This window comes from Oncorhynchus masou, chromosome 27 (genome assembly GCF_036934945.1).
Source record: "Oncorhynchus masou masou isolate Uvic2021 chromosome 27, UVic_Omas_1.1, whole genome shotgun sequence".
Taxonomy (NCBI): domain Eukaryota; kingdom Metazoa; phylum Chordata; class Actinopteri; order Salmoniformes; family Salmonidae; genus Oncorhynchus; species Oncorhynchus masou.
The window spans coordinates 21848566-21870817 of record NC_088238.1 but is presented as its reverse complement, the minus strand read 5'-3'; the positions used below and the strand labels follow the sequence as shown (position 1 = coordinate 21870817).

General features: G+C 42.9%; 1 protein-coding gene across 5 annotated transcripts in view; it reads right to left on the bottom strand.

The window, feature by feature from the left end:
- si:dkey-97m3.1 (fatty acyl-CoA reductase 1) overlaps positions 1–18283 on the bottom strand; it is a 57502-nt gene extending 39219 nt beyond the window's left edge. For 3 of the 5 annotated variants that reach the window (XM_064939519.1, XM_064939515.1, XM_064939517.1), the window contains exon 1: positions 18143–18283. The gene's annotated coding sequence lies outside the window, so the exon portion shown is untranslated. Of the gene's footprint in view, positions 1–12602; positions 12653–18067 lie in introns of all 5 variants that reach the window. The other 2 variants (XM_064939520.1, XM_064939518.1) reach the window with 2 other exon arrangements.
- Positions 18284–22252: the final 3969 nt, after the last annotated feature.

Genomic DNA, 22252 nt, shown 5'->3' with positions numbered 1-22252 from the left:
GACTGCTTACAGTAGTTTGGGTCTATAGGGAGAGACTGGCTCTCCTGCCTTCACTAAACGTCAGCTATGGTATGTCCTTCACCAAGGGGATGGACACTGACACCTTCTGCAATAGAGTCCCAGTCTTAACACATGGGGCTGGGGGCAGAGGGGAGCTGTCAATCACAGACATGCAGCTTGGAGAGAAGGTGAGGTTGATCCTGGCTCAGGATAAATCCCCAAACCATTTATCTGGTCGATAATGCGTATGATCGAGGCTTAGAGGACTCAGCCAAAGTAAGTCTCTGGAGATGTCAATCTGTATTAACTTGATCCAAACTGCTCTGTCACTAAATGACAATATCATCACATTCCCTGCTTTGTAACCCTAAAGGATAAGTCAACTACTTGTTTGCTGATAAGTGCGGAGTCTTCTTGACAAAGAACCATGTAGCCTCAGAAAGTCATTTAGGGACAGTTCCATAATGATGTTGAGAGACTTTTCTGCTACCAAAGTTACAACACAAATCCTCCTCCACTGCAGTATTTTCTCATTAGGCATCCAGCTACTGCCGTTTCCTTTGAACGAGTGCTTTTCTGTGTTTTCCTTGGCAGCTCCTCTCACCAGGAGGTCTGTGCCTGTTTTAAGGAAGACAGCTGTTGGACTCACGGCGTTCCTCAGCGGTACTCTGCCACCGAGGGCCTTACAGCCTTTAAGCACATCAATCTGCCATTGGTCGGTCAGTAGAGTGGAGTCTTGGAAACCCAAACACACACTACAGCCTCGCTGGCTGCCCGCCGTCTGAGAAATGAACACAGACAGCAGCCAGCTCAACAGAGAACAGAGAAAGAATCAGAAAGAGGAATACTGTGACTGACAATAATTAAGGCGACTTTCGTCTACTAAGAACGGGCAGTGCCCAACATCACAAAAGAGAAGTCAGCAGCCTTTTTCACAAAACAGCCACTCTCCCCTGAGAACCCGGGCCTTGGAGGCTGCTCAACCAAAGAGCACCACCCACAACAGTAAACACATCTGCGCCAACCACCTGGGTTTCAGGCAGCAGCGGGCACCGGCTGCCAACAGCCCTATCTCAACCAACAACCTGGCATTGTGCACTCCCTGGAACCCGGGAAGTACATAGGGGCCGTGCCCTACTTAGGAGCCCAACTATTCCACAGCCACAGACTGTCAGCCTGCCTGTCTATCGTTGGCTAATGGGTCAAACACAGAGCTCTGTTTAGAGATTAAGATGGGTGACATTGATGATGAACGATGATTACTGTTTTCATGAGGCACAACATTTACTGGGAAGGATGAGTAGGGTACAGCCTTGTGAATGAGGGCTTGCATTCGCAAAGCTACTTTCCTTCGTTTTGCAGGCCTACTGGTTTGGCCAAAAGAGGAAATGAGTTCTTCCTTTCTCTGTGTTGCTATACGGTGCTCTTTGGCCTGAGGGGGTGGATGATGGGGAAATATACTGGACATTAGATTAAAGCAGCGATTAACGTTTCAACAAGTTACATCTTAAAGAAAAAAAAGATGGATGAACATAATCCTGTGGATTAGCCTGCGTATGACTACAGGGAATAGAAGCTACATGAGAACGCTAACAAGCAAACTAAGAAGCACAATGAGTTGGTTTTCAGCCCAGGACCCACATCAATTTCAAGATGGTGGAAATTCAGTGGACCGCCAACAGGTTAGTAGGATATTCACTGACAATCCAATGCTGGCCATTCACCATTCCCAGGAGACACAACAGTGTCAGTAACCCAGACACAACCCTCCACTGTTGCTGAAGCATCCATGTCTTGGGCCTTTCTCAATGATGCATCATCCTTACATGTAACAGCAGCCTCTACTTCCTGCTATCTAGGTCATAATGGTGTAAACAAACATCACTTTGAGGTCAAAACACAAAGCAATCCACAAAAGCCTTTCACCAATAAGTGACAGTCAAGGGCTCTCGTTGGAGATGACATTATATTATTTACCCCACACAAACATTCTGTCAGGAGTTTTTCCTGCTTTGTTTTTTGTTGCCTTGCATGTGTGGGCGTTTAATTGCCAAAATAGTTTGATTTAATTGCATTAGCTGTGCAAAAAGCTTTAAGCTCTTTCTTTTATAAGCCTATATGTGATTAATTTAATGTAATAATGAATTTAATTGAGTAATTGCCTTTCTAGTTCTCCCTCCACTCTATAGATACACAGTAAACCTGGGCTATGGAGACGGTTGTTATTTTATGTCACATTTCCAGTATGGTGCTTGGCCCATAGACTCTCACTTTGCTGTTTCCACAAGCCGACTGTCAGATTCAGGTGTCCTCTATGGAACTCATGCACTGGTAGATTGAATGTGTGCATATCGTTACGTTATCTGTGATCTAAAGGATTCTGTAATTACACTACTCCTGACAGTGAGTGACAGAGGCTGGGTACATGGTGTCTATTTGCCTTTGGTCCAGACCCAGACCTGGCCTCTGCTCACTGTACTGGTCTGGGTCAGACAGGCCAGGAGCAGGATATCATGGCACCTTGGCATCAGTCCAAAGCTCCTATATGGTGAGTGACAGCTACCACAGCTTCCTTGCTCATTAGCCTATATGATCCAGGATATCTGTGTCCATTCTAAAGACAGCCTGCCTAATGTGTGGGTATAACGTTTAGGGTTTAATCATGTTAAAATGTTGAATATGACAGTAATAATATATCATACATTGAGTAAAATACAAGCCTATATGTTCACGTATTTTAGTAATGGACACATCCACTCAATCGCATGACATTTTGAAAGCCACACAGACCAAAATTATGTGATTCCATGAAAATACACACACGCACTGGTAGTCCTGTCCACACACACTCTGGTAGTCCTGTCCACACACACTCTGGTAGTCCTGTCCACACACACTCTCTGGTAGTCCTGTCCACACACACTCTCTGGTAGTCCTGTCCACACACACTCTCTGGTAGTCCTGTCCACACACACTCTGGTAGTCCTGTTCTCACACACTCTGGTAGTCCTGTTCACTCACACTCTGGTAGTCCTGTTCACTCACACACACACACACACACACACACACACACACACACACACACACACACACACACACAACACACACACACACACACACACACACACACACACACACACACACACACACACACACACACAAATAGTCTGTGACATAAAAAAAAAAAAAGAAAACCCCTGCATGCCTTTACAGGCATTACATAATTAAACCATGCTCCAGCAAACACAGGAATAGTCTTGGTCCTACATCACATCAGGAAGTGGGGAGTCACCAGTAGAACATCCTGCTGTGTGTAATAACTAGTTTGAGCAGTCATTACCAAGGTGTTGGCGGCCCAGTCCCACCTGTCCCTAGGCTGCCACACTGAGACAAGATGCTGATGGGAACAGGCCCTAATTCACACCAAAGACTCATTACTAAGATGGCGAACAGTTAGCATGTCAGGCTAACAGGGGGCTGCTTAGTTAGAACCCTTTCATACAGGCTGGGACTGTGGGCCAGTGACTCAATCCCCTAATGCGGAAAAAGGGATATCGTTGCAGCCGTAACCACCGACTTCTCAATGTTTCCTGCATCACTGCAGGAGCTTCAAATCAAGTGCTTTTAGATCTGGGGTGACTGATCAAGAATGCTTACTGTCAACTGATGCCTATATGATCGATTTCTGCTATTGACATGAAGGATGCATGAAAGTGAAGTCTATTTCCAGCCTTGACTTGAGTGACAGGCCCTGAGTAATCATGAGACCAGACTGAGGTCAGGAGTCGTGACCCAGGCAGACTGATTAGTTTAATCAAGCATTGAGTGGAGAGTCGCGTTACAGTGAACAGGAGATGGAGGGACATGGACATGTGCACAACAACACATCAACGTACTACTACACACTAAATGATGGAGGGGCCTTGATCGCTGCCAGCACGGTCTATAATGAACTAACATTGGGTGTCATTGACAAGCTACCTGTATTCCATCTATTGGTCTTACATTGTGACCATTGGCCAAGTCACCAGGTACCTAATAGGTAAGATGGAAATAGAGGGTTGAAAGTAAGAACCGGGAGTTTTTCCTGACCACAATCCTAGTCCAGAAGAAAACTCTTAGCTCAAGTTGGGAGGCTTCAGATGGCAAAAAGCAGGAAGGGAGTTAGGCTAGATCAGGGATGGGCAACTGCAGTCCTTGGGTCCAGAGAGGTTTCACACTTTTACCCCATCCCTAGAAAACACAGCTCACTTCACAGTGCTCTTCCAGTAGGTGACAGACATTCTTGAAGAAAACTCTTAGCTTCAGGGGAGGCATTCAGATGGCAAAAAGCAGGAAGGAGTTAGGCATTCCTGAGACATTCAGGGATGGGCAACTCCAGTCATTCTTGAGACATTCAGAGAGGTTTTGAAAGTCCTTGAGACATTCAGGTGAAAAAGACATTCTTGAGACATTTCAGGTGAAGTAGGTGACAGACATTCTTGAGACATTCAGGGGAGAGTAAGACATTCTTGAGACATTCAGGTGAGAGTAAGACATTCTTGAGACATTCAGGGGAGAGTAAGACATTCTTGAGACATTCAGGTGAGAGTAAGACATTCTTGAGACATTCACAAGGATGTCAAACCCTTGTGTGTGTCGTCATATGGACTGAGTGGCTCTATTATTAGAGAAGCTGTGAGCAGCGTTAGCCTATAGCATACTGGCCTATAGCCATCCTTTGGGATAACATCACTGCCGACATTTAAACAGTCTCATAACTCAGGCACGCACATGCGCGCACACACACACACACACACACACACACACATTATTGTATTGGTCTCCATTCCCTCTATTAACCCATTTAACCCAGTCTGGAGATGGAAAATCAGTACCTCTTCTCAATGATGCTTTATGATATTCTGTAAACAGAATACCCGTGTCCTTCTACGGTTCAGAAAATGTCAAACGCTACCCTGTTTTTTCCCAGTTCCCACAACACGGCTCTGGTCTGAAACAGCTAACAGGTCCACAGACATCATAGGGAGGCAGCTAGTGTTGAATTTATATCCCTGCTTTGAGGCGTAAATGTTCCATCAAATGAACTGTTAACAGTGTGTCAGGCAGCTGGGCAGCCCCCCGCCCCCGTCTCCCCTTCCCATCCAAATGCCATTCATCCTTGAGGTCTGACAGGTCCCCTCCTTGATCCCTTGCCTCCCCTGCTCATAAATACAGGGACCGGGTACAATGGCCTTTAGTGGTGACACAGCGGAATCTGGGTCTCCCATGAGGGATGTGGGTCAGGTGCAAGAACAGCGTTTAGTTTCCTTCCTCTTTCCTCTGCCTCATTTGTTCTCCACCTTTCTTCTCCTCCTTTCTTCTTGGTATTTTCCTCTGCTTATTTTCTCTTCTATTCTGTCTATTTCTCTTGCTCTAATGCTATTTAATGATCCTTCCTTCATTCTTTTGAACTCATGACAACACGTTTCCTTATAAGAGGGTCTTCAGACTTAAGACTTTTCACAAAAAAATACCCTTGTCTTCTATATACTGCAATGTAAACTTGCGAACTTGTCACTTCTCGACTCCTACCTCCAGAGGTAGGGCTCGACACTCCCCCGAAATTTCCCTCCTCTAAGCAGGGCAGTGTAAACACAATTGTCTCGTTGAGCCAACACTCTTACAGTAAAAATTGTAATAGCATAGCAATGTTTTTGAAACAGCTGAAATGTACAGACATTTACCTTATTTCTAAGACTTGTTTTATTGAGTTTTTACCTAAAATACATTCTGAAATTGTTGCCGTAGGCTCAAATCTCAGTTGTTGTTTTGTTTTTGCTCGACTGCACTGAGCCAATGAGGTCCAGGCTAGGAAGAAACTCTGAATTATCAACGTTTTACCTCATATAATGACTTCCATGATATTGATCAAATTAAGCCTAGATAACTCTAATACGCTAGCTAGTGTAAACCTAAGCTATGGTTAAGCGAAACGTCAGAATTCAGCTACAGCCATCACGTTTATATGAGAGTTAAGAAATTATATTGTTTCGCAAGCTAGCTTGCTAGCTAACGTTACCTAGCTATGTAGCCTATATCAATTCAAATTTTATTTGTCACATACGCCCAAATACAACTTGTGTAGAATTTACAGTGAAATTAATGATTACGAGCCCTTCCCAACAACGCAGAGTTGAAAACTAAAAATAGCAACACAAGAGGAGTAAAATAAAATACACAAGAATTAAGCTATATACAGGGAGTACCCGTACCAGATCAATTTCAGAGGTACGAGGAATTTGACGCAGGGTAAAGTGACTAGGCATCAGGATAGATAATAATAAGAGTAAAATAAAGAACAGAGTAGCAGCAGCAAATTATGAGTGTAAAAGTGTATGAATGTGCGTGTGTGTAATGTGTATGTATGTGTGTTTGTGTTGGGTCAATCTGTGTGTGTGTGTTATGTGTGCGTGTACGTATGAAGTAAATGTGAATGTGTGGGAGTTTTGTGTGGGAGTGTCAATGTAGTGTGTGAGTGAGTGTGTATATGGTGTGTATATGTGACCAGTTTCAGGAAACTAGGCGTATGTCGCAAGTCACAAATTCACAGGAGAGCCATTTTAACGTTTTAAAAAATTTAATAAATAATGCAGTTTGTTTTGCAGAAATGCCTTCTGGAACATATGAACTTTCATGTGCCTTAACCTGTTGAAACTCTGGGGGCGCTATATCATTTTTGGATAAAAAGACGTGCCCGTTTTAAGCGCAATATTTTGTCACAAAAAGATGCTCGACTATGCATATAATTGGTAGCTGTGGAAAGAAAACACTCTGACGTTTCCAGAACTGCAAAGATATTTTCTGTGCGTGCCCTAGAACGTGAGCTACAGGCAAAACCAAGATGAAACGGCATCCAGGAAATGAGCAGGATTTTTGAGGCTCAGTTTCCCATTGTCTCCTTATATGGCTGTGAATGCGAGAGGAGTGAGTCAGCCCTTTCTGTCGTTTCCCCAAGGTGTCTGCAGCATTGTGACGTATTTGTAGGCATATCAGTGGAAGATTGACCATAAGAGACCACATTTACCAGGTGTCCGCCCGGTGTCCTGCGCCGAAATTGGTGCGCAAAAGTCAGCTGCAAGTATTTTTCCACAGAATTCAGAGAAGAATGCAGGCTTCCACGAACGATATATCAATGAAGAGATATGTGAAAAAACACCTTGAGGATTGATTCCAAACAACGTTTGCCATGTTTCGGTCGATATTATGGAGTTAATTCGGAAAAAAGTTTGACGTTGTAGGTGACTGAATTTTCGGTTCGTTTCGGTAGCCAAATGTGATTTCTCCTACACAAAGGCGCTTTCAGGAAAAACTGCACATTTGGTATGTAACTGAGAGTCTCCTCATTGAAAACATCCGAAGCTCTTCAAAGGTAAATGATTTTATTTATTTGGTTATCTGGTTTTTGTGAAAATGTTGCGTGCTAAATGCTACTCAAAATGCTAAGCTAGCTTAGCATACTCTTACACAAATTAGTGAATTGCTATGGTTCAAAAGCACATTTTGAAAATCTGAGATGACAGTGTTGTTAAGAAAAGGCTAAGCTTGAGAGTAGGCGCATTATTTTCATTTTATTTGCGATTTTCAGAAATCGTTAACGTTGAGTTATGCTAATGAGCCTGAGGCTTTAGTCACGATCCCCGATCCGGGATGGGGAGTTTCAAGAAGTTAATAACAAACTTGTATGCCATCTGTAAATATGAATACAATTATTAAATTACAAGCTTTGTTGGTTAAGCAATAGAAAAAGACAGCAACCTTCCCACGAGCCATGATTGGCTGAGATAATGAGTGGGCTGGACATGTCGAGAGAGGAGAGAGGATTGGTCTGTCATATAGAAGGCTTCTGTCTATTTGAGCTGGTCAGTCTGTGTTAGTTATCCTGTCAAACGCAGCTTTAAAAAATGTATTGTGTAGTGAAACTGCATAAGTGTTGCTTTCCACTTTCCGGAGGATCAAGTTTTGAAATCAGTGGAATTAGAGTATGGTAGCTAAAGAGATGGAGAAAACACCTGTCTTCGTATTATATCTTCAAACTAAGGACAACCGTGGCATGGCATCCGTGACAGGGAGAAGTCTCCATCATGCATGATGATGTATAAGGGTAAGATAGTCTAGTGTTACCTAGCTACATTTTCAGATATGACATGTTTCTAATTTTGACAGAAAGTGGTTTTAATTTCAAGCTAAACTGTACTGTTAGCTAGCTAGCTAACTAACGTTAGCTGGCTGTCTCCCTAGCTGACGTTATTATCCGTATCCCAGAGCCATTTGCTTTGCTAGTTAGAGCCTAATGTTAGCTAGCTAACATTGAACCTGGTTGGTTAGCTCCCAGCAGATTCATGCAGGGTAGTAACGACATGATTTGGCACTGTGTTCATTGTTGTTTAACTAGCTAACGTTAGCTGGCTGGCTTTTTAGCTAACGTTACGTGACGTGTGTGATCTTACATGTTGTTTACCTAGCTAGGGTAATTGTTTACCTAGCTAGCTACATGTCTAAAGTGTCCAACACCCGTTGAATATGGCGGGTGTCAGTAAATGTCGGCAAAAAAGCGTAATGAAATTATTGCCAGCAGAGCTGGTTAGGCTGTTTTTATGTTATCCAGAGGTAAACAAATCATCAGTCAAGTGTGCACTCTGAACGCTCCAAGAGCGAAACGAGATGGGTGGGGTTAAAGCTTAAGAAGGTGTGTAGACAAAGAAAGCTCTTCACTGCATACCAAAACATTCAAAGGCCATTTTCTCAAAAGTGAGTTTACAAGTTTTTCAACTTTCAAAGCAGAATTACTTTCCCGGAGTTCCTAAAAATGCAGTATATGATATACCATTTTGTAGCTCTGAGTCTCTACTTTTATCAAATGTAAAAAAAACACCATTTCAAATTTTGCTACATAAGACCGAATCCAGGTGGTGAGTCACATATAAAGTCTAGTCTGGCAGGCAGATGTAGAGGTCCTGGATGGCAAGGAGCTTGGCCCTAGTGATGCACTGGGCAGTCTGCACCACCCTCTGTAGTGCTTTGCGGTCAAGGGCAGTACATTTGCCATACCAAGCGGGGATGCAGCCAGTCAAGATGCTCTCGATGGTGCAGCTGTAGAGGATCCGAGGACCCATGCCAAATCTTTTCAGCTTCCTGAGGGGGAAGAGGTGATGCCGTGCCCTCTTCACGACTGTGCGGGTGTGTGTGGACCATGTCCTTAGTGATGTGGAAGCCAAGGAACTTGAAGCACTTGACCTGTTCCACACCGGCCACTTTGATGTGGATGGGGGCGTCCTCTCCCCTCTTTCTCCTATAGTCCACGATCAGCTCCTTGGGCTTACTGACGTTGAGGGAGAGGTTGTCGTTCTGGCACCACACTGTTAAGTCACTGGCCTCCTCCCTGTAGGCAGACTCATCGCCGTCTGTGATCAGACCTACCACAGTTGTGTCGTCAGCAAACTTGATGGTGTTGGAGTCGTGCGTGGCCACGCAGTCGTGGGTACACAGGGAGCACAGGAGGGAACTAAGCACACACCCCTGAGAGCCCCAGTGTTTAGGGTCAGCATGGCGGAGGTGTTGTTGCCTACACTCGTCTCCTGGGGCCATCCCGTCAGGAAGTCTTGGATCCAGTTGCAGAAGGAGGGGTTCAGTCCTAGGGTCCCTAGCTTGGTGATGTGGATGGAGGGGACTATGGTGTTGAACGCTGAGCTCTAGTCTATGAGCAGTATTCTCACATAGTTATTTCTTCTTTTCTTCAGGTGGAAGAGGGCAGTGTGAAGTGAAATTGAAATTGTGTCATCTGTGGATCTGTTGGGGTGGTATGCAAATTGATGGCCAGCTTGAAACATGTTGGGATTACAGACTGGGCCAACGAGAGATTGAAAATGTCTGTGAAGACACTTGCCAGCTGGTCTGCGCATGCTTTGAGAACGCGCCCTGGCATTCCGTCTGGCCCGGCAGCCTTGTGATTGTTAACCTGTTTAAATGATTGGCTCACATCAGCCATGGAGAGCGAGATCAGACAGTCATCCAGAAAAAAGGGTTTTCATTAAAGGCACAGTGTTATATTCCTAATATGGGAGTTCTGCATAGCTGGGCAACTCATGGCTGGGTTTCCCTTTGTAATCCATTATCGCCTGTAAGCCTTGCCACATACGACGAGCGTCGGAGCCAGTGTAATAGGATTCAACCTTCCTCCTATATTGTTCTTTTGCAAATTATAATAGGAAGGTTACTGTATAACGTTACTGTACTTTTATATTCCTATGGGTGGGGTAAACATTCATTATTGATATGCTAACATTACTTGATCATTAAGCATGTTGTTAGTTAGCTAGCTAGCAGGAGTTAGTTGTGTATTGTGAGCTAATTTAATGTGTACGGATGAGAAAGTGAACCCTTTAATTGTAGGGCTGGGAATTGCCAGGGACCTCACGATACAATTTTATCATGATGCTTAGGTGCCGATACGATATGTATTGCAATTCTTTCGATTCTATATGTAGTATGATTCAATAACGGGATTTTATTGCGACTATGTGTTTCCAACATATTGCTCAGAGGGACAAGAGAGAGCCATAAGAAAACTAATTGTCTCCTATTTTAAAAGAAGATGGACAGAAAGCTATGAAGGAAAAATACTGGACTTTTGGTTCAGGTACAACGATATGATACGATACATCGTAAAAAAGGATCTGCACATGATTTGGTTGAATTATTCAATATTGTAATACAGTACCTTGCAAAAGTGTTCGGCCCCCTTGAACTTTGCGACCTTTTGCCACATTTCAGGCTTCAAATATAAAGATATAAAACTGTATTTTTTTGTGAAGAATCAACAACAAGTGGGACACAATCATGAAGTGGAACAACATTTATTGGATATTTCAAACTTTTTTAACAAATCAAAAAATGAAAAATTGGGCGTGCAAAATTATTCAGCCCCCTTAAGTTAATACTTTGTAGCGCCACCTGTTGCTGCGATTACAGATGTAAGTTGCTTGGGGTATGTCTCTATCAGTTTTGCACATCGAGAGACTGACATTTTTTCCCATTCCTCCTTGCAAAACAGCTCGAGCTCGTTGAGGTTGGATGGAGAGCATTTGTGAACAGCAGTTTTCAGTTCTTTCCACAGATTCTCGATTGGATTCAGGTCTGGACTTTGACTTGGCCATTCTAACACCTGGATATGTTTATTTTTGAACCATTCCATTGTAGATTTTGCTTTATGTTTTGGATCATTGTCTTGTTGGAAGACAAATCTCCATCCCAGTCTCAGCTCTTTTGCAGACTCCATCAGGTTTTCTTCCAGAATGGTCCTGTATATGGCTCCATCCATCTTCCCGTCAATTTTAACCATCTTCCCTGTCCCTGCTGAAGAAAAGCAGGCCCAAACCATGATGCTGCCACCACCATGTTTGACAGTGGGGATGGTGTTCAGGGTGATGAGCTGTGTTGCTTTTACGCCAAACATAACGTTTTGCATTGTTGCCAAAAAGTTCAATTTTGGTTTCATCTGACCAGAGCACCTTCTTCCACATGTTTGGTGTGTCTCCCAGGTGGCTTGTGGCAAACTTTAAACGGCACTTTTTATGGATATCTTTAAGAAATGGCTTTCTTCTTGCCACTCTTCCATAAAGGCCAGATTTGTGCAATATACGACTGATTGTTGTCCTATGGACAGAGTCTCCCACCTCAGCTGTAGATCTCTGCAGTTCATCCAGAGTGATCATGGGCCTCTTGGCTGCATCTCTGATCAGTCTTCTCCTTGTATGAGCTGAAGGTTTAGACGGACGGCCAGGTCTTGGTAGATTTGCAGTGGTCTGATACTCCTTCCATTTCGATATTATCGCGTGCACAGTGCTACTTGGGATGTTTAAAGCTTGGGAAATCTTTTTGTATCCAAATCCGGCTTTAAACTTCTTCACAACAGTATCTCGGACCTGCCTGGTGTGTTCCTTGTTCTTCATGATGCTCTCTGCGCTTTTAACGGACCTCTGAGACTATCACAGTGCAGGTGCATTTATACGGAGACTTGATTACACACAGGTGGATTGTATTTATCATCATTAGTCATTTAGGTCAACATTGGATCATTTAGAGATCCTCACTGAACTTCTGGAGAGAGTTTGCTGCACTGAAAGTAAAGGGGCTGAATAATTTTGCACGCCCAATTTTTCAGTTTTTGATTTGTTAAAAAAGTTTGAAATATCCAATAAATGTCGTTCCACTTCATGATTGTGTCCCAGTTGTTGTTGATTCTTCACAAAAAAATACAGTTTTATATCTTTATGTTTGAAGCCTGAAATGTGGCAAAAGGTCGCAAAGTTCAAGGGGGCCGAATACTTTCGCAAGGTACTGTATGTTTAAGTAGAAATGTTGCTTGGATTATTAAATCATTTTTGCTTAACTTAGTGGCTACTTTGATATTTACGGTCAATTTGAGCTGCGGACCAAGAATGCATGTAGCGTGAATTAAAAAATAGAAATCTCTTTGGCCACTCTGTTCCTCAGACAATCCTTCAGCTCTCGTAGTGGGAATAGGGCCATATTTAACAGAGTGTGTGTTTAGTGTTACTCACATCCTGCTGTGCCAACTCTCTCCATGACAGGATTAGCATCTCCACTGGCACTGAGCAAACAAATGACACAAAACCAAAAACACAGAACCAAATCAACCAGTTAAATAGATTACATGGTCTCACTAATTATGGGACTGTATTGGAACAGAAGCAAAGTTGAAGTAATGGTATCACAGATATGCCTCCAATAAGTTAACTAAAGCAGTAATAAACATCCCACAAAGCAAGTAGCCTAAATTGTTTCCTTTCCCATTGCTTCAGTCTAATGTGTTTGTATTGTCTAGGGGTGAAGTGCACCATCAAGTCCCATTAACATAGCTCCTGTGCCTAACCTCTTCAACCCATCACAGGAAACACATTAGACTACACTTCTCCTTACCTATGCGTTTTCCTACATTATTCATTCACTTCATAGACAATCCCAACAGCATGCAGGTCCTTGCATTCAACATATGAGACTGTTAAAGTTTGAGGTCTACCTTTTCTTCGGCATGTTTTTAGTGGTCATTAAAAGTAGCAATCAGCAGTTAAAATAACAACAAAGCGTCTCCCCACCACTGTCTGGGTAAAAAGCAGGGGGATAGGGCTGGAGCAATGTAACTAGTCTCAAATTCAAAGACAGAGCTATGGATTTAAGGACTGACCATCCGTTTTAAGCATTTTTTAAACATGTTTCTACGAACTGTAATATAACTTTTTAAACTTTTCGTCTGAACTTTCACCTGGACTTGCCCGCGCCTAGTGAATTTGGATTTGTTTACCAAACGTCCTAACAAAAGGAGGCATTTGGACATAAATGATGGACTTTATCAAACAAAACAAACATTTATGTGGAACTGGGATTCCTGGGAGTGCATTCTGATGAAGATCATCAAAGGTAAGTGAATATTTATAACGCTATTTCTGACTTTTACTGACTCCACAACATGGCGGGTATCTGCATAGCTTCTTTTTGTGTCTGAGCGCCGTACTCAGATTATTACATGGTTTGCTTTTTCCATAAAGCTTTTTTGAAAACACAGCGGTTGCATTAAGGAGAAGTATATCTATAATTCTGTGCATAATAGTTGTGTCTTTTATCAAAGTTTATTATGAGTATTTCTGTAAATTGATGTGGCTCTCTGAAAATTTGCCAGATGTTTTTGAGGCACAACATTACTGGCCATAAAGCGCCAAAGTAAACTGAGATTTCTGTATATAAATATGAACTTTATCGAACAAAACATACATGTATTGTGTAACATGAAGTCCTATGAGTGCCATCTGATGAAGACCATCAAAGGTTAGGGATTAATTTTATCTCTATTTCTGCTTTTTGTGACTCCTCTCTTTGGCTGGAAAATGGCTGTGCGTGTTTTTGTGACTAGGCTCTGACCTAACATAATCATATGGTGTGTTTTTGCTGTAAAGCCTTTTTGAAATCGGACACAGTGGGTAGATTAACAAGAAGTCTATTGCACTTGTGAATGTATGAAAGTTACATATTTCTAAAAAATATTTTTGAATTTCGCGCTCTGCTTTTTTAGTGGAATGTTGTCGAGGGGTTCCGAAGTTGTTTAAGGTATACAGTGCTTGTTAATATTTACTGTTTACAAATATTGGAGTAAAAAAAAGCTCATATTTTGAATTCTGATGGGATACGACAGTTGAACTAAGCTCAATGGATACATATCATTAATGTATAACTCCAAAAATGGATTTAGCAACTTCTGACTATCTGTTTGAGGAGGTTATTTACGGTTACATAGTTGAGGAGTTCATGCAATGGAATATCTCTGATTCTCAACAGGTGTATTTTTCCTTTTCCCCTTAGGTCCAGAACACTTACAGCACAACCTACAGTTACAGCGCGTCTCATCACATGAGCTTTATGCCACAAAACTCCCCCCAAATATCCATCCACCCACAAGCATCCTGATGTGTTTGCATAACACAAAGCCTCTTTGACAAAAACCCCTGCAGGTCTCCAGACTAACCATACGGGTCTTGACAGATTCAGACCTGCTTTACACATAGATGTTTCTAGAAGTGCTTTTGAGGCTGTTGCACAACTCTTCCACCCCAAACTTGTACTTCCAGAAATGAACACGAGTTGAAAGGAGGACGGGACTTATCTAAGTGGAGAGGAAAGACTCAACCACCCATGATACACCTGTGATGTCCATGCCACCCTGTTCTCTGCTGGCAATGGGCAAGAGCATTGTGGCAAAGTGCGCCAGGAGAATAAAACACACTTTGGCACCGAGACAGAAAGCACAGCGGCTGTTTAGAGGAGAGGGGGGAGTGAGAGAGCAAGAGAAAAAGAGAGAGAGAGAGAAAGAGAAAGAGAGAGGGGGAGGGAAAGTGACTAAGAGAGACTAAGCTGTCTGATTCTGCTGTTATGATGTGGCCCTTTCTGGGTGTAGATCGTGGCTTCCCCCTCTCTCATTCTCTCCTACACCCAGGTTCTGTTATCTCAGGTTGTAAATTCCTGGCGGAGACTCTCTCCCCCATTTCATGCAGAGAGAGACCACAGAGTGAACAAAGGATTTCACATGGCCGAACTCCTAAATCCCCAAAATGGGAAAATTAAACAACATGTCCACTTGTGAGAATGTGGGAAGGGTCCGTGGACACTTAAGAGACAGTTATGTTGAGTGTGTTTCATTTGGTGACCTCACGAAGGACAGGAAACACGCATAACTATATCTCTGAATGTGTACATTTCTCAATTATGGTGTTTGCATCTAATTGTTGTATAAAAATAATGAGTAAAGATTAAACTATTTGTGAAATGATGTAATGTTAAACCTTTAATTTTGAGAGAATTGTATTCCCTGTAAAGTTTAACTAGTCAGCGGCCACGCCCCCTGAGCACAGACATAATCAGGCGTCATGGAACCGCCCCCTTCTACTGTTACGAATAAAAGCCCCTCCTAAAAAAATCCTCTTCAGACTAAGCAAATCCACAATGGGAGCTGTGATTGCGAATAGTTAAGTACCAAAACTAGAAAACTATACCACGTGGAGCATTGGCTACACGGCTGGAAATGGTTCAACTCTAAAACTATCGAACCCTACAGAATAAGAGCAAATCTTAGATACTAATTACTGGTCTGCTGCTAGAAATGATGTAAATCTGGGATGCGAATGCTGACAACCGCCGAAACATCTATCCTAACAATAATGGACGCCTGACATATCCATTACAACAGACACTATCAGGAGCAGCCGATAGACCCTACAACCACTCTCTGATGAACTGACTCTCCAGCAGACAGACTGACGATTCCAACAGAGAAGATCACAATGACATGTGGGAGTAAATATATTGATTGCAATTATTCCAGAATGAGTGAGCGTTCATGTGCAAAGGACTATCATTTCAATTAATATAATTATCAACTGTGTGTAGTGATCCCTTTTGTCTTTCCCGCTCTTTCTCAGTCCACACCCCCTTCCCTGCATTTCTGTGATTATTTAGTTAGTTAGTAAATAAATGATTAAGCCAATTGGAGGATGGATGATTTATAGTAAAGGCTGTGTTCTTGTAGATAACCAACAATTTATGATGTTCAGATGAGACTGACGTGAGGTAAATAATAATTAATTAATAGAAAACTAATTGATCAGATATTAAAATATCCATAGAGTTATATTCGGAAAATGATATCTTTGTAATCTGAAGATTTTCCATGGTGCCCCGACTTCCTAGTTAATTCAATTTACATGATTAGTTTAATCACGTAATAATAATTACGAGAATTGATTTGATAAAATAACAGCCTTCACCTTTAATGATGCCAAAGACACGACACTGCCTTTCCACACTAAGAAATAAGAGAGGGAGAGGCAGGAGAGAGAGAGGAGAGAGTGAGGCGGAGGAGAAGCAGGGCTCAGAGACAGTAAAGAAGAGAGAAAGAGATAATGCAGTGAGCACAAAGGAATGGAGAGGGTATGCCCCTGGAAATTGAGGGTGTAATTTAGACTTCCTTAATGTTCAGTCAAGAGGGTCAATGGTCATCTCTAGCGTAATGTTCTCAGTAAATTACATTACTACGTACCTTACTGGAATGAGTGTACAAGAATATACCACAGCTTTTACATGGGACTTTTATGAGGGGAATGAAGTGTACTCTGTCAGGTTGCTCCACCCTGCACATTCTCACACACACATAACTACTTGGCTGTGAACAAGAGCAGATCATCACTGAGGTCTCCTAACAGAACAAAAAGTAAATATAGGCCAGTGCCAGTCTCTGAGGATAATTCAACCTATCTGTGACATCTATGTTTATTAACCACCACAAGACATTACCTTTCCTATGTTTTCTTTCTTTTTTAAACTGATGACAAGTGACATAATGTGACAAGCTATTTTCTCACACCACATACCTCTGGACCCCAACACCTGGCTCAAAGCACACTGACATATTTGGTGCTTGCAGAGGTCAATATGGGCCTCACTCTCCTTCTCCTTGCCTCTGCAGGGTTGTATAAGGTCAACAGGGATTCTCACACATTCAAAAGTTAGGAGCCCATCAAGGTGCAAATATAGGCTTAAGGTCCAGGGTCAGCCACCTTAGATATGTTGTAAAGGACTATATGAACTCAAATTCAAATCTGACTACTGTAAGTCCCACACAATACAGTGGTGGATGCTAGCTAATTCTAATGGACAATGATAGCAAAAGACACACACATTGTCATAATGCAATATCCAACATTATCTACAACATTATCTCCTGTTAATTTGAGGCATTTTAATTCGGGAATAAATTCTTGGGCAGTTGCACAACATAGATAACAATACTGTCAGAACACCTCCCCCCCAATAATTTATGAACCTTGTTGCGCAAGATAGAGAACGCGTGCTTCACTTTCAGCGCGCAGAGAGAGCACTCGCGGATTACTCAATAAATGAGCGCCAGCGCTGATTCCACATGAGAAAGCGCTGCACAATAAACCAAGATGACAGTTCCATCTGAGTCATTTTACCGGCTTTTATACCGCCGGCTTTTATACATTTATCTAGCCGAGTTATTCAGTTATTTTGGACTATTGTAAACTAGTCTATGTGTGCCTACAAGGAACAATATTTACGCACGCAGAAATATTTTGAGGATTTACAAAGAGACCTCCCTCACCTTCCAGAAAGCTATATGCTGTTAGCGACTGTTCTGGATTGACTGGCCGCTGGTAGAATCGGGCACTGTAGCTCGCGCGCACTCACTCATGTTAAGAAATTAATGAAAGCGATCACAATATGGCTAGGCTAAATTACATGTGCATCATAACAAGCTAATGTGCATGTTTATAAACAAACCGAAGGCGTCAAATGGGCACGTTTTCTATCCCATCCCAGACAAATCTGACTGGGGAATGGAGAGATGCTTCAGCCTACAGTCCTTCACTCCAGCGCCTTCTTATCCAATTACACCAAAACGTGATTTGAAAAATTGAAAAACGAGTCAAATCAATCTTACCTTGGATAGGATATCCTTGTATGTATGTTTTGGCTGTAGGTTTGCGACCCAAGGACTGAAACATGCACCTCTCACCTGGGGAATGCAGATATTGCTGCCTGCTCCTACGAACAGTCTCGTTTTGGAATACTTTCACTGTCCTAGACCGCGCCAGCCGGCCTCTCTCATGTCTCCCAACGGAATACAGAGGAGGAGCGTGGTTATGGATGATATGGGATGAGAGAAACTAGAGGGCGTGTTCCAGACAGACAGAGACGCACCTTTTCTCAGTTATGGAAATCGTTGTTTTCTTGTTTCTTTTGGTTCACCTGAGACGGCCCCTTTCCGGATGCCATCCGTAAGTTGTTTTAATGATGGTCAACAACAAAAGAGAGGCTTCAGCACAGGTCACTGAATAACCAAACACATTGGTTGTGAACTGAATTGTATGGATATTGGACACAGATAACAAACAACCAACCACAGGTGATAGGTATTCTTCTGCAAGTACCAGCCTACATCTAAACACTCACCACTGAAAACCAGTTGAGTGGTCCCATGAATCCTTCTGAATGAAAAATAAGGCAAGCTCACACATCTCCATCGTGTTCTATCAATTACTGAATGGACACTTCATTATAGAACATGAGAAGTTGTCATTTAGTACTTAAATGTGCAACACAAAGGATTTATTTTGCATTTTGCATTGTAATTTCACAAAATGTTCATAATATATATGCAGTAAAAGTGGAATGATAGTGTTTCACAGTGTTGCGATTGGCTGTGATATTTTCCTACTGATTTCTCCTGCCAAAGCAGCATCTGTTGTCACAATGGGAAAGCTGTTCTGACTTTGGGGCTGTGTTATCTAGTGGAAATAGTTCTGTCATTTCCTGGTTGCTAAAATTGTACACTGTAAGCTCAATTTCAGTTTATGTGAGAAAGCAAGAGCTTAATAGTGTAGGGAATCATTGTACAATAGAAATCGCTGTGAAATATCTTGCAATTCACCTAGCATTAGGCTGCATTCAAAACAAATGCAAAAAATCTAACAAATCCTATGTGTATCACCTTTAAGGTTGCCAAGGAGCAAGCCTCCATCCATCTGACTCCACCCATCCCAACAGGTTAGGCCTGGCTCGCAGTCGGCATTCCAATTCATCCCAAAGGTGTTCTATGTGGTTGAGGTCAGGGCTCTGTACAGGCCAGTCAAGTTCTTCCACACCGATCTCGACAAACCATTTCTGTATGGACTTCGCTTTGTGCACGGGGTATTGTCATGCTGAAACAGGAAAAGGCCTTCCCCAAACTGTTTCCACAAAGGTGTAAGCACAGAATTGTCTAGAAAGTCATTGTATGCTGTAGCGTTAAGATTGCCCTTCACTAGAACAAAGGGTTCTTAGCCCGAACCATGAAAAACAGCCCCAGACCATTATTTCTACTCCACCAAACTATACAGTTGGCACTATGCAACTGCTCAGCCTCCGTCCACAAGGTACTACAGAGGGTAGTGCGTACGGCCCAGTACATGACTGGGGCCAAGCTTCCTGCCATCCAGGACCTCTATACCAGGCGGTGTCAGAGGAAGGCCCTAAAAATTGCCAAAGACTCCAGCCACCCTAGTCATAGACAGTTCTCTCTGCTACTACATGGCAAGCATTTCACTGTAAGGTCTACAACTGTTATATTACTCCAGAGAACGCGTTCCCACCGCTCCAGAGTCCAATGGCCCGCGTGCTTTACACCACTCTAGCCCACGCTTGGCATTGCACATGGTGATCTTAGGCTTGTATGTGGCTGCTTGGCCATGGAAACCAATTTCATGAAGCTCCTGACGAACAGTTCTTGTGCTGACGTTGTTTCCAGAGGCAGTTTGGAACTCGGGTAGTGAGTGTTGCAGCCGAGGACAGACAATTTTTACACACTATGCGCTTGTACGGCCTATTACTTCGCAGCTGAGCCATTGTTGCTTCTAGACGTTTCCACTTCACAATAACAGCACGTACAGTTGACTGGGGCAGCTCAAGTAGAGCAGACATTTGACGAACTCACTGGTTGGAAAGGTGGCCTCCTATGACGGTGCCACGTTGAAAGTCACTGAGCTCTTCAGTAAGGTAATTCTACTGCAAATGTTTGTCTATGGAGATTGCATGGCTATGTGCTCGATTTTATACACCTGTCAGAAACCAGTGTGGCTGAAATAGCCAAATCCACTAATTTGAAGGGGTGTCCACAAACTGCTGGATATATGATGTATTCATTTCAAATGTTTTTTTTTATTTTGGGATTTTAATTTAAAATCACTTCCTGAATTGACTTATTTCAATTCTAATTAACCCCAGCCCTTAGGGTCACTGTGGCTGTAAGGAGGATGAGACACACAGCCCCAGTGTGTGTGTGTGCGTGTGTGTATGTGTGTGTGTGAACCGCCTCCGCTCCTCAGTACTACAACAGGAGCCATCAGAGAAAACAAGGTGACAGATGAAAGGATAAGGAAAGAATGGGAGTGTTTCACTGCTCTGATGCAAGCCTCACCTCATTTAACACATTTCGTTACACAGAGAGGCAGCTGTGGCCTATGGAGAGACAGAGAATAGATGTTCCCCTTTGGCCAGGAGAACAAGTAGGGAGACAGGTTTCCCTTGTATCAACATTGAGGATCCATTGTCAGGTCAATATTTCTCAGAGTAACATGTTAAAGACACATTTAATATTTGGGGTAAATGTTTGGTGACCCTTGGTTGAGTGTGAGCCAGTGAATCTAACATTCCCTGAGAGAGAGGTAAGGCCCTCCGTTCATTCACACCAGATAAATGCCCAGATTTTCCTCATACATTCAGTAGACTAGGGAGTGGAGCACTGGGATGGACTCTGGTACTGTTATCTCATTCAGTAGACCCAGCCTATGGACACTACTAACTATCAACCAGCTCTTTTTAAATGTTCTGTGTAAAGAACAGAATGTATTCTATGAAGGAAAATATACTCCATGAGAACATCTTGTGACCGCGCCCTTCCAATAGTCTTATAGCTATTTCCTATTTACCATGTTACACTCTCAAGCATGTCTGAGCCCAGCAGGTTTAATGGACGGGGGTTATGATGACAGAAGAAAACCTGCTCTTTGTGGAAATACAAGTTGTGTCTTGACATGTTATCCCAATCAATGTTCTTAAATCCAGCTCCTCCATCACAGCTAAGAGTCTGCCTCCAGGTAGAAGAACCGGTTCAACGAGTCATGATGGGAGACATAGTTTGCTTTTACTGAGGAAAATACATCAGCCCCACCCTGGTTCTAGTTCAGCCTCTGGCTCTGCATCAGCAGGAGGGTTTGTCTGAGTTTCTCTTGCGGTGCCTCTCTCTCTAGGGCAGTGGTCACCAACCGGTAGATCGCGATCGACTGGTCGAACTACAAGCCATTCCTAGTCGATCACGAGAAATTGATCAAGTGAGATTCCCAAACTGTTAAAACCATTAAAACTAGAGACTCAAAGAATGCAGCAGCTGTTTTTATGAGTAAGTTCATGTTTCGATTGTTATTCACCACTGTCAATACCTTGTTAAGCATTTTTATAAGCTATTAAATGCCCGTTTCGATAAGCTCGAGTTGTTATTATTTGTGCCTTGTGCCTTTTTTAATATCAAGGAATATTTCACGTTCTCTGGTCATAGGAGTAACAACATGAATTGGTGCACGAAGCAGAAGTAATGCTGTGCGACTTAAGTTTCGTCATCAGCTGGAAGACTGTGTCCACTTTTCTCAACGGAGGGCGGGTGAGGAGGGGTGGTAAGTGCCAGCAGCATACCACCCTGCATACCACCTTGCATACCACTGCTGACTTGGTTTTGAAGCTAAGCAGGGTTGGTCCTGGTCAGTTCCTGGATGGGAGACCAGATGCAGCTGGAAGTGGTGTTGGAGGGCCACTCCAGCAGACACTGCCCTGTGTAGGGTGCCGTCTTTCAGATGGGACGTTAAAATGTGTGTCCTGACTCTCTGAGGTCATTAAAGATCCCATGGCACTTATCGTAAGAATAGGTGTTATTCCCGGTGTCCTGGCTAAATTCCCAATCCGGCCCTCATACCATCACCTAATAATCCCCAGTTCACAATTGGCTCATTCATCCCCCTCCTCTCCCCTGTAACTATTCCCCAAGGTCGTTGCTGCAAATGAGAACGTGTTCTCAATAAACTTCCCTGATAAAAAA